Source organism: Coregonus clupeaformis, unplaced genomic scaffold (assembly GCF_020615455.1).
Source record: "Coregonus clupeaformis isolate EN_2021a unplaced genomic scaffold, ASM2061545v1 scaf1152, whole genome shotgun sequence".
Taxonomy (NCBI): Eukaryota; Metazoa; Chordata; class Actinopteri; order Salmoniformes; family Salmonidae; genus Coregonus; species Coregonus clupeaformis.
The window spans coordinates 27,197-42,174 of NW_025534606.1; positions in this window are offsets into that span (position 1 = coordinate 27,197).

The window sequence follows — 14,978 nt, forward strand, 5'->3', positions numbered from 1 at the left end:
CATCAAACACATGGAAACCATGGAAACCATGTATTTGATGTATTTGAAACCATTCCACTCAATCCGCTCCAGCCATTACAAGCCTGTCCTCCCCAACTACGGTCCCACCAACCTCCTGTGGTACGTACACACAAACAGTAAAATATATCATAAGAACATCAATAAAAAATACAAAGTGGTAAGACCATAAAAGGAAAAAATGTTCAGTCATGTTCTAAAAGTATGATGGAAACAGTTTAGGTTGCTTGATTTAACAGGCAGATAGAACTGGGATAGAAGCTGTTCTGGAACCTGGGATCCAGAAACTGCCTAGCAACCACTGGTCCTCACTAGACTGGTGCCCTGCATGTCTATTTGTTCATTGGAGTTTATCAGGTGTTGAAGTGATGTCTGTGTTTGTTGGACACTTAGTGCTGGAATGAGGTGTCTGTTTGTTCCCAATTCTGTCAGAAATGATGGTCCTCATTTGAAGGTCCTGTGTCAAGGTCCGCACTATTATAGGAAGATGTGTGAGTGTGTGTCCAGTGTGTGTGTGTATCCAGAGTGTGTGTGTGTGTCCAGTGTGTGTGTGTGTGTCCAATATGTGTGTGTGTGTCCAGTGTGTGTGTGTGTCCAGTGTGTGTCTAGTGTTTGTGTGTCCAGTGTGTGTGTCTCCTGTGTGTGTCCATTGTGTGTGTGTGTGTGTGTGTGTGTGTTTGTGTGTGTCCAGCATGTACATATACTGTAGCTATAGCCAACCACTGAAAGTTATCCTGCTCCCATATATATATATATATATATATATATATATATATATATATATATATATATATACTGTAGCTATAGCCAACCACTGAACGTTATCCTGCTCCCAAATATATATACTGTAGCTATAGCCAACCACTGAACGTTATCCTGCTCCCAATAATATATACTGTAGCTATAGCCAACCACTGAACGTTATCCTGCTCCCAAGTATAAATACTGTAGCTATAGCCAACCACTGAAAGTTATCCTGCTCCCAAATATATATTTATATTGTAGCTATTGCCAACCACTGAACGTTATCCTGCTCCCAAATATATATACTGTAGCTATAGCCAACCACTGAACGTTATCCTGCTCCCAAATATATATACTGTAGCTATAGCCAACCACTGAAAGTTATCCTGCTCCCAAATATATATACTGTAGCTATTGCCAACCACTGAACATTATCCTGCTCCCAAATAGATATACTGTAGCTATAGCCAACCACTGAACGTTATCCTGCTCCCTAATATATATACTGTAGCTATAGCCAACCACTGAACGTTATCCTGCTCCCAAATATATATACTGTAGCTATAGCCAACCACTGAACGTTATCCTGCTCCCAAATATATATACTGTAGCTATAGCCAACCACTGAACGTTATCCTGCTCCCAAATATATATACTGTAGCTATAGCCAACCACTGAACGTTATCCTGCTCCCAAATATATATATACTGTAGCTGTAGCCAACCACTGAACGTTATCCTGCTCCCTAATATATATACTGTAGCTATAGCCAACCACTGAACGTTATCCTGCTCCCAAATATATATACTGTAGCTATAGCCAACCACTGAACGTTATCCTGCTCCCAAATATATATACTGTAGCTATAGCCAACCACTGAACGTTATCCTGCTCCCAAATATATATACTGTAGCTATAGCCAACCACTGAACGTTATCCTGCTCCCTAATATATATATATATATACTGTAGCTATAGCCAACCACTGAACGTTATCCTGCTCCCAAATATATATATATACATTTACATTACATTTTAGTCATTTAGCAGACGCTCTTATCCAGAGCGTCTTACAGTTAGTGAATACATTTTTTATTTTTATACTGGCCCCCCGTGGGAATCGAACCCACAACCCTGGCGTTGCAAACGCCATGCTCTATCAACTGAGCTACATCCCTGCCGGCCATTCCCTCCCCTACCCTGGACGACGCTGGGCCAATTGTGCGCCGCCCATGAGTCTCCCGGTCGCGGCCGGCTGCGACAGAGCCTGGATTCGAACCAGGATCTCTAGTGGCACAGTTAGCACTGCGATGCAGTGCCTTATACTGTAGCTATAGCCAACCACTGAACGTTATCCTGCTCCCATATATATATACTGTAGCTATAGCCAACCACTGAACGTTATCCTGCTCCCAAATATATATATTGTAGCTATAGCCAACCACTGAACATTATCCTGCTCCCAAATATATATACTGTAGATATAGCCAACCATCACCGTTGATATGGTCAGTAGTGACTTTGCCACATGATAGGTAAACAAACAAACAGGCAAGTAGCCTACAAGCGGAGTATGAAAAATGTCTGCACTCACTAAAAACAAGTGGAATCAGAAACACGGACACCGCTGGAAATTCTGGCAATTTGACAGTTCCCAAAGGACATGAACTGGTTGAATCAACATTGTTTCTACTTTATAGGACAAGGCTTAATCAGTTTTATGGGAAACCAGCCAATAGTGTACAGCCATAATATAAATGTTTAATGTCTGTTTCCACTAGATTGCGTTACTGACTGACCAGACTGTCTGACCTGCACTGCCTCCTCCTGACTGATATCTAACCAGCCCAGAGGCTTGAAGAGACATTAGACTGTCTGACTGATATCTAACCAGCCCAGAGGCTTGAAGAGACATTAGACTGTCTGACTGATATCTAACCAGCCCAGAGGCTTGAAGAGACATTAGACTGTATGACTGATATCTAATCAGCTCAGAGGCTTGAAGAGACATTAGACTGTCTGACTGATATCTAACCAGCCCAGAGGCTTGAAGAGACATTAGACTGTCTGACCTGCACTGCCTCCTCCTGACTGATATCTAATCAGCTCAGAGGCTTGAAGAGACATTAGACTGTCTGACTGATATCTAACCAGCCCAGAGGCTTGAAGAGACATTAGACTCTCTGACTGATATCTAACCAGCTCAGAGGCTTGAAGAGACATTAGACTGTCTGACTGATATCTAACCAGCCCAGAGGCTTGAAGAGACATTAGACTGTCTGACTGATATCTAACCAGCCCAGAAGCTTGAAGAGACATTAGACTGTCTGACTGATATCTAACCAGCCCAGAGGCTTGAAGAGACATTAGACTGTCTGACTGATATCTAACCAGCCCAGAGGATTGAAGAGACATTAGACTGTCTGACTGATATCTAACCAGCCCAGAGGCTTGAAGAGACATTAGACTGTTTGAGCTACACTTCCTCCTACTGTGAGAGCCACGTCAGGCGACACTACACCGTCCCAACAATGCAAACACACATCCTGGTCGAGGTCACTGGAGACGGGGGGACACAAAGGCCACCATGGCAACGCTGGAAAGACAAAGATAACTCAAGAGGTAATTTTCTGTTATTTAACGTTCCTGAATGCCATTGACAATACCCCAATTTGATAAATACTCCTATTTGACATACCATTTCTTTGTATTTCAGTTAGAGAAACTAAACTGTGAACTGTGTGTGTCATGCTTAGGAAAGTGACACTGAGGAGGAGGAGGAGGAGGAGGAGGAGGAGGAGGAGGAGGAGGAGGAGGAGGAGGAGGAGGAGGAAAGGGGGAGCTTCTGTAAAAAAGATGAAGATGCAAGTTATTAAAGTGGACGAAGATTCTGCTGAGGAGAATTCTGACAAACTATTGAGGAGGATATATGAGCTAGAGCAACAGAACAGAAAAATAGATATAGACTTGAAGCAGGAGAACTCTGAATTAAAGAAAACTTCTAAGGACTTGAAGCAGAAGAACTCTGAGCTAGAGAACACTTCTGAAGACTTAAAGCAGAAGAATTCTGAGCTAGAGAACACTTCTGAAGACTTAAAGCAGAAGAACTCTGAGCTAGAGAAAACTTCTGAAGACTTAAAACAGAAGAACTCTGAACTAGAGAAAACTTCTGAAGACTTAAAACAGAAGAAGTCTGAGCTAGAGAAAACTTATGAAGACTTGAAGCAGAAGAACTCTGAACTAGAGAAAGACTTGGAGCAGAAGAATCAACAGGAAAAGTCATGTTCTATAAATTAAGCTCAGACTACACTAAAAGAAGGCGCTACCTAGAACCATAATGGTTCTTCAATTATCTTCGTAGGAGAACCCTCTGAAAATATTTTTCAGTGGAACCCTTTCACCACTAAAAGGTTCTAAGTAGAACCGTTTTCACCACCCAAGGGTTCTACCTGAATAAAAAAGGGTTTTTCTATGGGGACAAACGAAGAACCCCTTTGCGTGTAGTATCAAAATAACTATAAATGGGAATTCTCTTCTTGGAGATAAGTGTCAGAATCTGGGCACTAAACTCGCTGTTTTTGTGTTTTAATCACTGTTTATATCCATTTCTACTCAGAACAGACTAATAATACCCACCCAGTCCTGTAGATGAATACCTCTCTGAGTGGTTCTACAGTGTCCCAGTCCTGTAGATGAATACCTCTCGGAGTGGTTCTACAGTGTCCCAGTCCTGTAGATGAATACCTCTCTGAGTGGTTCTACAGTGTCCCAGTCCTGTAGATGAATACCTCTCTGAGTGGTTCTACAGTGTCCCAGTCCTGTAGATGAATACCTCTCTGAGTGGTTCTACAGTGTCCCAGTCCTGTAGATGAATACCTCTCTGAGTGGTTCTACAGTGTCCCAGTCCTGTAGATGAATACCTCTCTGAGTGGTTCTACAGTGTCCCAGTCTGTCACGGTTTCGGCCGAGGCTGCTCCTCCTCCTGGTTCGGGCAGGCTTCGGCGTTCGCCGTCCCCGGAATACTAGCTGCCACCGTTGTATGTTTCGTGTGTTGATTGCTTTGGTCTGTCTGGTACACCTGTGTCTGTTTGTGTCCTAATTACGTGTCCTATAAGTTCCCTGTTTTGTGTTAGTTATATTGTGTGTTGTTGTCCGCGTGTCTTTTGAGCTACGTGTTTTGCGCTCTTCATGGTATTTGTTTTACGCATGTTGCGTACTGTTTTTCGCCTCTGTATTTTCGAGGTCGTATATGGATTATTGTGCACTTTACTAATAGTAAAGTTTGTTGGACTAACCTCTGTGTCCTGCGCCTGACTCCTCATCACATCCACATCGGTACCAAACTGACAGAACAACACACCAACCTATGCTTCGACCAGCTGGTGGACATCTCCATCCGGCTTGACACCCTGCTGGCCACCCGCGGACGTCCCGAGTGGGGGTCGTCCATTCCATCCTCCAGCACCTCCGAGCCAAGTCCTGGAGCTCGGGGTGCTGGCTAGAGAGAGGAGGAGGGAGAACCCGAGGAGGGCCACCCCCTGCACCAACTGTGGCCGTGGAGGACACACCGCGGCCAGGTGCTGGGGAGGGTCTTCTGAGAGAGGGGACAACAGGTCACGCACTGGGGAGTCATTTCAGGTGAGTAGGCGCCCCACTTACCCAGAGCTCTCTGTTGGTCACATGAGTATTCCTGTGCGTTTTCCACAGGTGGCACCTCATTCCCAGCATAAGGCGCTAGTAGATTCAGGCGCAGCTGGGAACTTTATTGATCGGGCATTTTGTGCTAGGTTAGGAATTCCCCTTCGGCCGGTGAAGTTCCATTCCCTGTCCATGCATTAGACAGCCGGCCGTTGGGGTCGGGTCTGATCAGGGATGTCACAGCACGCTGACGATGACTACGCAGAGGGGGTCATGAGGAAATCATTCAGTTCTATCTGATTGACTCTCCTGCGTACCCAGTGGTGTTGGGGCTTCCTGGTTAAGCACCCACGATCCTACCATAGCGTGGCAACAGAGGGCTCTTATGGGAGTGGTCTGCCCAGTGTGTAGGGGAGATGTCTAGGTGTTTCCATAGGGGCGACCTCAGTAGAGTGTCCGAACCAAGTGCCCGCACTGGCATTCCCAGTATGAGGATTTAGCACTAGCGTTTAGCAAATCGAGGGCAGCACGGCTACCTCCTCATAGACAGGGGGACTGTGCGATAAATCTCCAGACCGGGAGCAGCTTTTCCCAGGAGTCATGTGTATCCCTGTCTCAAGAGGGAAACTGCGGCTATGGAGACTTACATAGCCGAGTCCTTGGCACAGGGATACATACGGCCCTCTACTTCTCCGGTCTCCTCGAGTTTCTTCTTTGTGAAGAAGAAGGACGGGGGATTGCGCCCGTAGTATTGATTACCGTAGTCTCAATCAGATCACAGTAAAATACAGTTACCCACTTCCACTGATTGCGACGATGACGGAGTCATTACGCGGAGCGTTGGTTCTTCACAAAGTTGGATCTCAGGAGCGCGTACAATTTGGTGCGCATTAGGGACGGGGATGAATGGAAAACAGCATTTAGCACCACCTCGGGTCATTACGAGTATCTGCGTCATGCCGTACGGGTTAATGAATGCTCCTTCAGTCTTCCAATCCTTTGTTGATGAGATTTTCCGGGACATGCATGGGCAGGGTGTAGTGGTGTACATTGACGACATTCTAGTGTATTCTTCTACACGAGCCGAGCATGTAGCCCAGGTGCGCCCCGAGTATTGAGACGACTGTTGGAGCATGACTTGTATGTCAAGGCAGAGAAATGCCTGTTCTTCCAGGAGTCCGTCTCCTTTTTGGGTTATCGGTTGTCCGCGTCTGGCGTGGAGATAGAGGTAGATCGGGTATCGGCTGTGCGTAATTGGCAAACTCCAACCACCGTAAAATAGGTGCAGCGGTTCTTGGGTTTTACTAATTACTACCGGAGGTTTATCCGGGGCTTTGGACAGGTTGCAGCTCCCATTACGTCCCTGCTAAAGGGGGGGTCCGGTGCGCTGCAGTGGTCAGCTGAGGCGGACAGGGCATTTGTCAAGCTGAAGAACCTGTTCGCCTCGGCCCCGGTGCTGGCGCATCCGGATCCCTCTTTGCCTTTCCAAGTAGAGGTGGACGCATCCGAGACCCGGTATTGGGGCAGTCCTGTCTGCAACGGTCCGGCACGCCACCTAAGCTCCGCCCCTGTGCGTTCTACTCCAAGAAGCTCAGCTCGGGCGGAGCGCAATGATATGACGTTGGGGACAGGGAGCTGTTAGCTGTAGTCCAGGCCCTAAAGGTGTGGAGGCATTGGCTTGAGGGGGGCTCAACACGCTTTTCTCATTCTGAATGATCACCGTAACCTGGAGTACATCCGGGCAGCTAGGGGAGATTGAACCCTCGTCAGGCTAGGTGGAACATGTTCCTGACCCGGTTTGTTTTTAAGATCACATACATCCCTGGGTCCCAGAACGGTAAAGGCAGACGCACTGTCCCGGCAGTATGACACGGAGGAGAGGTCCATTGAGCCTACTTCCATACTGCCGGAGTCTTGTCTGGTGGCTCCGGTAGTATGGGAGGTCGATGCGGAAATCGGCGGGCGCTGCGTACCGACCATACTCCCCGAAGTGTCCTGTGGGGCGGACGTACGTTCCGCTCGAGGTTCGTGATCGCTTATATCTTAGGCTCATACATCACCCTCCTCTGGACATCCTGGTATTGGTCGGACGGTGCACTGCCTTGGCGTGAAATACTGGTGGCCAACGTTAGCCAGGGATGTGAGGGTTTATGTCTCCTCCTGCTCGGTGTGTGCCCAGTGTAAGGCACCTAGACATTTGCCCAGGGTAGTTACATCCCTCTGCCCGTTCCACAACGACCATGGTCCCACCTCTCGGTAGATTTTGTGACCGATCTACCCCCTTCCCAGGGTAATACCACCATTTTGGTCGTTGTGGATCAGTTTTCTAAGGCCTGTCGTCTCCTCCCACTGCGGGTCTCCCTACTGCCCTACAGACCGCCGAGGCCCTCTTTACCCACGTGTTCCGGCACTATGGGGTCCCGGGGATATTGTGTCCGACCGAGGTCCCCAGTTCACCTCCAGAGTCTGGGGGGCTTTCATGGAACGCCTGGGGATCTAAGTTAGCCTTACCTCGGGGTACCACCCAGAGAGCAAGGGCAGGTTGAACGTGTGAACCAGGATGTGGGTAGGTTTTGAGGTCCTATTGCGGGACCGACCGGGATGGTCGAGGTGAGTATCCCTGGGCAGAGATAGCCCAGAACTCTCTCCGCCACTCCTCCACCGGATTAACACCTTTCCAGTGTATTTTAGGGTATCAGCCGGTCCTGGCACCGTGGTACGAGAGCCAGACCGAGGCCCCCTGCGGTGGGCGCAGTGGATTCGGCGCTCGGAAGAGACGTGGGGACGCTGCCCATGTTCATCTGCAGCGTGCCATCCGTCAACAGAAGGCGAGCGCCCGATCGCCACCGCAGTGAGGGGCCGGTGTACGCACCGGAGATCGAAGTCTGGCTCTCGACTGAAACCTGCCCCTCCGCCTGCCCTGCCGGAAGCTGGGTCGGCGGTTTGTAGGGGCCCTTCAAAGTCCTGAGAAGATTGAACAAGGTGTAGTTGCAGATTACAACTGCCTATTGAGTACAAAAATATTAACCCCTCGTTCCATGTGTCTCTTCTCAGGCCGGTGGTAGCTGGTCCACTCAAGAGGAGGAGATAGGAGAGACCCCTCCACCCCCTTTGGACATCGAGGGGGCACCGCGTACAGGGTCCGGACTATATTGGACTCGATGCGCCGGAGGAGTGGCCTCCAGTATCTCGTGGAGTGGGAGGGTGCAGTCCGGAGGAACGGTGCTGGGTGCCTAGGAGGGACATCCTCGACCCATCCCCTGACAGAGTTCCACCGTGGGCATCACGCGCCCGGGTCTCGTCCTCCTGGCCGTCCCGAGACCGGAGTCGGCGCACGGCTGGAGCCGCGCGTCAAGGGGGCACTGTCACGGTTTCGGCCGAGGCTAGTCCTCCTCCTGGTTCGGCAAGCTTCGCGTTCGCCATCCCCGGAATACTAGCTGCCACCGTTGTATGTTTCGGTGTTGATTGCTTTGGTCTGTCTGGTACACCTGTGTCTGTTTGTGTCCTAATTACGTGTCCTATAAGTTCCCTGTTTTGTGTAGTTATATGTGTGTGTTGTTGTCCGCGTGTCTTTGAGCTACGTGTTTTGCGCTCTTCATGGTATTTGTTTTACGCATGTTGCGTACTGTTTTTCGCCTCTGTATTTTCGAGGTCGTGTATGGATTATTGTGCACTTTACTAATAGTAAAGTTTGTTGGACTAACCTCTGTGTCCTGCGCCTGACTCCTCATCACATCCACATCGGTACCAAACTGACACAGTCCTGTAGATGAATACCTCTCTGAGTGGTTCTACAGTGTTCCAGTCCTGTAGATGAATACCTCTCTGAGTGGTTCTACAGTGTCTCAGTCCTGTAGATGAATACCTCTCTGAGTGGTTCTCCAGTGTCCCAGTCCTATAGATGAATACCTCTCTGAGTGGTTCTCCAGTGTCCCAGTCCTGTAGATGAATACCTCTCTGAGTGGTTTTACAGTGTCCCAGTCCTGTAGATGAATACCTCTCTGAGTGGTTCTCCAGTGTCCCAGTCCTGTAGATGAATACCTCTCTGAGTGGTTTTACAGTGTCCCAGTCCTTTAGATGAATACCTCTCTGAGTGGTTCTACAGTGTCTCAGTCCTGTAGATGAATACCTCTCTGAGTGGTTCTACAGTGTCCCAGTCCTGTAGATGAATACCTCTCTGAGTGGTTTTACAGTGTCCCAGTCCTGTAGATGAATACCTCTCTGAGTGGTTCTCCAGTGTCTCCGTCCTGTAGATGAATACCTCTCTGAGTGGTTTTACAGTGTCCCAGTCCTGTAGATGAATACCTCTCTGAGTGGTTTTACAGTGTCCCAGTCCTGTAGATGAATACCTCTCTGAGTGGTTCTCCAGTGTCTCCGTCCTGTAGATGAATACCTCTCTGAGTGGTTCTCCAGTGTCCCAGTCCTGTAGATGAATACCTCTCTGAGTGGTTTTACAGTGTCCCAGTCCTGTAGATGAATACCTCTCTGAGTGGTTTTACAGTGTCTCAGTCCTGTAGATGAATACCTCTCTGAGTGGTTTTACAGTGTCTCAGTCCTATAGATGAATACCTCTCTGAGTGGTTCTCCAGTGTCCCAGTCCTGTAGATGAATACCTCTCTGAGTGGTTCTACAGTGTCCCAGTCCTGTAGATGAATACCTCTCTGAGTGGTTCTCCAGTGTTTCTGTGTTTAATCTACATGATATATCAGCTCTTACTGTTCGCTTCAGACTTGCTCATTCAAAACCTCTATTAGAGGCATTTTCACATTATCCCTGTAGGATCAGCTGGATCCTGGAGTGTTCAGAACATTAAAGCATGATTTTGCTTAAAGAAAAAAATAAGTAATCACATTCCCCCTTCCATATGTTAGGGGGAGACTCCCCACACATATGGAAGAAGGTACTCTGGTCAGTTGAGGAAAAAATTGAGCTTTTTGGCCATCAAGGAAAACGCTATGTCTGGCGCAAACCCAACACCTCTCATCACCCCGAGAACACCATCCCCACAGTGAAGCATGGTGGTGGCAGCATCATGCTGTGGGGATGTTTTTCATCGGCAGGGACTGGGAAACTCGTCAGAATTGAAGGAATGATGGATGGCGCTAAAAACAGGAAAATTCTTGAGGGAAACCTGTTTCAGTCTTCCAGAGATTTGAGACTGGGATGGAGGTTCACCTTCCAGCAGGTCAATGACCCTAAGCATACTGCTAAAGCAACACTTGAGTGGTTTAAGGGGAAACATTTAAATGTCTTGGAATGGCCTAGTCAAAGCCCAGACCTCAATCCAATTGAGAATCTGTGGTATGACTTAAAGATTGCTGTACACCAGCAGAACCCATCCAACTTGAAGGAGCTGGAGCAGTTTTGCCTTGAAGAATGGGCAAAAATCCCAGTGGCTAGATGTGCCAAGCTTATAGAGACATACCCATAAGAGCGTTGTGCCAGTAACCGAAAGGTCGTTGGTTCTAATCCCCGAGCCGACTAGGTGAAAAACCTGTCGATGTGCCCTTGAGCAAGGCACTTAACCCTAATTGCTCCTGTAAGTCGCTCTGGATAAGAGCGTCTGCTAAATGACCAATTTATTTTTTTATTTATACCCCAAGAGACTTGCAGTTGTAATTGCTGCAAAAGGTGGCTCTACTAAGTATTGACTTTGGGGGGGTGAATAGTTATGCACGCTCAAGTTTTCTGTTTTTTTGTCTTATTTCTTGTTTGTTTCACAATAAAAAATATTTTTAATCTTCAAAGTGGTAGGCATGTTGTGTAAATCAATTGATACAAACACCCAAAAAATATATTTTAATTCCAGGTTGTAAGGCAACAAAATAGGAAAAATGCCAAGGGGAGTGAATACATTCGCAAACCACTGTATATCAGGTATAATTAAAATTAATATGTTTTGTTTAACTGATTGAACAAACGTTTTTTTTGTACTTTTATTTGTGGTGTGGTTTTCATATCAGCCCTTTTGGGCTTCCCATCCTCACCTGAACACCGTTTTTACCTGTTTATTTATCTGCAGTGTTTTGTCTTTCACTTCTTTTCTTTGGTGTGAATAAATAAAACCTAAAACCTAATTGAGAAATGGTTTCACTTGCAATGACTTGTTATGTTTAAACCGTGATTTAAACTGAGACTCAGTGATATGACATGTAAGGCTGTGTGTCTGCCTGTATTCATATATGGACCTGATTTCCATTCAGACTGCTTTGTCCAGCCAAGTGGCACTTTGTGGGATACATTGACTGTAATGGAGTTGAAGTTGTGTTCCCAGCTGTCCACAGGATGGCGCCAGAGCAGCATAACTGGACTGGTGAGACCTGAGTAATATACCAGGGAAATACACTATATATCAAATCAAATCAAATCAAATTTTATTGGCCACATGCGCCGAATACAACAGGTGCAGACATTACAGTGAAATGCTTAATTACAGCCCTTAACCAACAGTGCATTTATTTTTTTAAAAAAAAAGTAAAATAAAACATCAACAAAAAAAGTGTTGAGAAAAAAAGAGCAGAAGTAAAATAAAATAACAGTAGGGAGGCTATATATACAGGGGGTACCGAGTTGCAGAGTCAATGTGCGGGGCACCGGCTAGTTGAGGTAGTTGAGGTAATATGCACATGTGGGTAGAGTTAAAGTGACTATGCATAAATAATTAACATAATATAGACAAGTATGTGGACACTCTTCAAATGAGTGGATTCTGCTATTTCAGCCACACCTGTTACTGACAGGTGTATACAATCGAGCACACATAGTTACACAGTGCTTTCGGAAAGTATTCAGACCCCTTGACTTTTTCCACATTTTCAGCCTTATTCTAAAATTGATGAAATTGTTTTTTTTTACTCATCAATCTACACACAACATCCCATAATGACAAAGTTATGGGTTTTAGAACTCCTGCATTGTCTTGGTTGTGTGCTTAGGCTCCTTGTCCTGTTGGAAGGTGAACCTTCACCCCAGTCTGAGGTCCAGAGCGCTCTGGAGCAGGTTTTCATCAAGGATCTCTCTGTACTTTGCTCTGTTCATCTTTCCCTCGATTCTGACTAGTCTCCCAGTCCCTGCCACTGAAAAACATCCACACAGCATGCTGCCACCACCATGCTTCACCGTAGGGATGGTGCCAGGTTACCTCCAGACGTGACGCTTGGCATTCAAGCCAAAGAGTTCAATCTTGGTTTCATCAGACCAGAGAATGTTTCTCATTGTCTGAGAGTCCTTTAGGTGCCTTTTGGCAAACTCCAAGCGGGCTGTCATGTGCCTTTTACTGAGGAGTGGCTTCCGTCTGGCCACTCTACCATAAAGGCCTGATTGGTGGAGTGCTGCAGAGATGTCCTTCTGGAAGGTTCTCCCATATCCACAGAGGAACTCTGGAGCTCTGTCAGAGTGACCATCGGGTTCTTCGCGGGTTCTTCGTCACCTCCCTGACCAAGGCCCTTCTTCCCCGATTGCTCAGTTTGGCCGGGCGGCCAGCTCTAGGAAGAGTCTTGGTGGTTCCAAACATCTTCCATTTAAGCATGATAGAGGCCACTGTGTTCTTGGGGACCTTCAATGCTGCAGACATTTTTTGGTACCCTTCCCCAGATCTCTGCCTCGACACAATCCTGTCTCGGAGCTCTACGGACAATTCCTTCGACCTCATGGCTTGGTTTTTGCTCTGACATGCACTGTCAATGGTGGGACCTTATGTAGACAGGTGTGTGCCTTTCCAAATCATGTCCAATCAATTGAATTTGAAGTTGAAAACAAGTCCTTTCCTTTAATCACTGTATATACCTCCTTTTTAATCCCGTTGTTTTCCCACTCCGATATCCGTCTCGAGTCCTTTTCTGCCGTCCATGACGATGTTAACTCCAGTGGTGGAAAAAGTACCCAATTGTCATACTTGAGTAAAAGTAAAGATACCTTACCAGAAAATGACTCAATTAAAAGTGAAAGTCACCCAGTAAAATACTACTTGAGTAAAAGTCTAAAAGTATTTGGGTTTAAATATACTTAAGTATCAAAAGTAAATGTAATTGCTAAAATATACTAAAGTATCAAAAGTAAAAGTACAAGTATAAATCATTTCAAATTCCTTACATAAAGCAAACCAGACGATTTTCTTGTTTTTAAATTTACGTTCAGCCAGAGGCACACTCCAACACTCAGACAATTTACAAACAAAGCATTTGTGTTTACTGAGTCCCCCAGATCAGAGGCAGTAGGGATGTTATCTTGATAAGTGTGTGAATTGGACCATTTCCTGTCATGCTAAGCATTCAAAATGTAACGAGTACTTTTGGGTGTCAGGGAAAATGTATGGAGTAAAAAGTACATTATTTTCTTTAGGAATGTAGTGAAGTAAAAGTAAAAGTAGTCAAAAATATAAATAGTAAAGTCAAGTACAGATACCCCCAAAAAACGACTTAAGTAGTACTTTAAACTATTTTTACTTAAGTACTTTACACTACTGGTTAACTCTCTTTCTTAGCTAGCCGACTATGCACTTGCCTCTGCTAGAAATACACTGTGCTAACATTAGCCTAGACTGGACCACAGAAAATAACAGTTTTAAACAGTTGTAAAAACCCACTTCTTCCAGACAGAATAGTTCCTGTAGATTCAGACTTACTCATCACCAATCTGTTGTTATGTCTCGTGGGTTTTATAACCACGTCTGTATAACAATTCAATAATGATGAGACAGGAGACAGGAATCAGTTCAACCATTTATCTGGAACGTGATCATCTCAACACATACAAACCCCCATGATGCTCTGCAGCACAACCCCAATATACAACAAATACATAGATAAGTAAATGGACACAAAACAAAACTCATAGAGGAATTTAAATGTTCATTTCTAGAAAGTAGGGCCATGGGATAGGGTCAGAAAGGTCAGTATGTTTGATAACTGGTTCCAGAGGTGACATAACAAGCATAAGGTCCATTATAACACAGTGAAGTAGAGGTGGGAGCTAAAAGCAGACATGGACAGTGAGACGGTGTGAGGAGGTCAGGGGTGAAACACTAGATCAGGACAGGTAGAAATGGCAGGGCTGGAAATAGACACAGAGACACATTCTGATCATGGCTCAGACCTGACCTGAGACACCCAAACAGAAGATGCCATAGCAAAGTCCTGTCCAGTAGGCTATATGGGATTTCCTTTCATCAAAATCCTACACATGAAATGTGTCCAGTGTGTGTGTGTGCATGTTCAGTGTGTGTGTGTCCAGTGTGTGTGTGTCTAGTGTGTGTGTGTGTGTGGCCAGTGTGTGTGTGTGTATAGTGTGAGTGTGTCCAGTGTGTGTGTGTCCATTGTGTGTGTGTGTGTGTGTCAAGTGTGTGGTGTCCAGTGTGTGTGTGTGTGTGTTTGTCCAGTGTGTGTGTGTGACCATTGTGTGTGTGTGTGTGTGTGTGTTTGTCCAGTGTGTGTGTCTAATGTGTGTGTGTGTGTCCAGTATGTGTGTGTGTGTCCAGTGTGTGTGTGTATGTCCAGTGTGTGTGTGTGTGTCCAGTGTGTGTGTGTTTGTCCAGTGTGTGTGTCTGTGTGTCCAGGGTGTGTGTGTGTCCAGTGTGTGTGT